Source organism: Eleutherodactylus coqui, chromosome 5 (assembly GCF_035609145.1).
Source record: "Eleutherodactylus coqui strain aEleCoq1 chromosome 5, aEleCoq1.hap1, whole genome shotgun sequence".
In the NCBI taxonomy this organism is placed as follows: Eukaryota; Metazoa; Chordata; class Amphibia; order Anura; family Eleutherodactylidae; genus Eleutherodactylus; species Eleutherodactylus coqui.
The window spans coordinates 185,249,791-185,252,851 of NC_089841.1; positions in this window are offsets into that span (position 1 = coordinate 185,249,791).

The window sequence follows — 3,061 nt, forward strand, 5'->3', positions numbered from 1 at the left end:
TTTTTCTATTCTTTCCTGATTAGACCATCTATTTTTATGGACTAGAAAGGTCCTACGTTTATAGATTTTATGTCCTTCAAACAGGATATCCTGGATAGATTGAGGCCTCTTAGGTTCCTAAATTTCCATAGTATCTCCAATAGCTTTAAGTAATCTGTCTCTTCTGCAGGAAAGCAGGGATACCCCTAACATTCATTGGAAGATGAAGTGGAATAATCCCCAGAAATAACTTCCCCTTATTCCGAAAGGATATATTCTCCCTCTGAACTAGAAATATGAAAACCTTCCTGTCTTCTATCTGATGTATGGGGTCCTCTTTTAGTAATATTCTTTTGCTTAAAGAATGATTTGATTTCTTTAAATGGACAGGGAGATTCCGCCGAAAGTCTGCTCAATACATTCATATAAGAGGTAGATAAGCTTCTCTTTCCATAAGACACATTCATTATCTTTTGATTTATCTAAACCAGTGTTTCCCAAACATCAGTCCTTTAGGAACCCCCACAGGTCATGTTTTTTGGATTTCCTCAGTGTTGCACTGGTGATGTAATTATTGTTGGTGCCTCGGGTGTTCCCTAGAGGATATCCTGAAAACATGACCTGTTGGGTGCCTTGAGGACTGGAGTTTGGGAAACACTGATCTAAAGCTTTCCTGGGTCTTTCCAAGGAACAACATAAAAAAAAGGAAACACAAGTCAGTAATCAAAATCAGGGTCACAGAACCTCAAATGGCAAGACAGCCACCGCCGACCACCGGGTCCAACCAAAGGGGTACCGCCCAATTTCACCATCACTACCGCCTCCAGCCAGAGCAGACGTTCCCTGATCAAAGCCACCACCGACACAGCAGGTGCTTTCCCAAGGAGAGAGAAAAAGAAAAGAAACCTTTCCTTCACCCTGACAAACCAGGAACTTCAAGTCTCCCTCCCAAGGTCAGGAAACCATTAATGTGAAGGGAGAGGCTCCACCTTTATTTCTGCAGGTTTCCTGTCCTTGGGGGCAGATGCCCTTTCTCATAGCGCCATCATGGCTGAAGGGAAAAATATGTTTGGCTGCATCGGTGAAACCAAAAAAAAAGTTTATTCAGCCATCAACCTGCTTCTAGCTAGGTTGTATGGCCAGCTTTATTTAGATCTACATCTGAACTTTGTGACTTCTTGCAGTTTTTGGAAGACTCTTAATTTGGTCACATACACTAGACAGAATGTAGGTTGATGGCTGAACAACACTTTAATGATTGGCTGCATCAACAAAACATACACATTTTAATTGTGCGCATACATTTTCAGGGACACAAGAAGGACAAAAAAAAAAAAAGATCATTCTTGAACATAAGATCTTGTCAGATTATTGGATGATAATTTCATGTGGTCAACTTCTTTTGAGACTGTTTTAGCTGACCAAGACAATCAATCATGTGTTGTTAAATTTCAAATCAATCCAATCATTTTGGACGAAATCATCCATTTTCATCAACCTTAGCCTAACTGTGTTTGGCGTCCCTTAGCTATTTTGATAAATTGTCCACTACAGCTGGTAGTACATAGCCTACTGTGCTGCTTGGTGGACTTAACTCCCTTTTACACTCAACTATTATTGCTAAAATGACCAAACGACTGAACGAATTGACAATTTTTTTTGCATAAAATTACAGTACAGATAATGGAGTGAAACTAGCTCTGTTTCCCTCATTAGCTAAAGTAAACTCTGTATCAGTTGTTTTCTCAAGTGGGAGGGTGTTTATGCGAGGGATTATCTGACTGACAGGATTCCGTTGTCTTCTCAAGGCATGAGGAAACAATGTACTCATTATGTATGCAAGGCAAACACAATGAGTACATGGTTTACTCCCCTTAAATCCTCAAGCCGCTCAAAAGACAAACTATTCCCATTCAAATGGAACTAATTTTGAGCTGCCCGATAACTATTTTTATGCGGGCTAAAAAAACAACCATAAACGAAAAGTGAATAGTGCACGACTGCCTGCGTTTACATGTAACGATTATCTCCCAAATTTGTCCGAACGAATTTTGAGCAATAATCACTGCCTGTAAATGGGCCTTTAAAAAGACAAACTTACAATGTCTTACAGTGCAGTTTTGTAGTAATTGCTGCAAGACCGCAAGAAAAAAAAAGCCCAAACAGTTACGTGTAACTATAGTCTCAAAATGGCAGGCAGTTATCCTACCTTGAACCCAACATTCAACTAAATATGGTTAATTAGTTGACTAACAGCATTATTACATGACAGCAGCTAACACTAAAATTTTGCATTAATTGCTGGGCAGCACCTGGACTTGCGTCTTTAGCCCGGCAATTAGCGACGGCTTATTGTTTAGCACTGTTGGATGTGGCTCAGTGGTTAACACTGTTGCATTGCAGAGCTGGGGTCTTGGGTTCAAATCTGACTGAGGACAACATTTGCATGGGGTATGTATGTATGTTCTTTCAGCATTTGTGTGAATTTCCCACCACACTCCAAAAAATATGCAAAATAGGTGAATGGAGAAATAGTAATGAGGACAGAAAACAGTAATATCAAGTGATGTCAAGTGCTATATAACGGCGATTCTTATTAAGTTGCGATTGTTAGTGGCAGCTGTAATAGCACCTTCACTACGGGGCAGTTTCACACAGCTGCTATTATATTTTTTCTATTTCATTTATTAAAATAATTTAAACTATTTTTTGCTCACTCAGGATGTCCCTAATAAATCTAGTTAAAAGATGTGAAACTATTAAGTATGACAAATGTTAAAAAACAGAAGAAATAAGAATACATAAGACACTCCCATGGAACGCTGTACATTTGGGCAAAGTACTATACATTGCCATCAGTGCCGGGCAGGAAAGAGGGCCAAGACCCTACAAGCTGAAGTACAGTTCTCTCGGAAGCAGATATCATGTTTTTACGCTCTGTTAAACTGCAGCTGGGGTGGGGTGGGTTCGTCTTAGACTGGGGCAGTTGCCAAGCTTGCCTTGGCCCCAAGGCCAGTCATTGCAATGGGAGCTGATAAGATTAAAAAAGCCGTTTGAGAATGTAAACAGCAACAACAAAAAA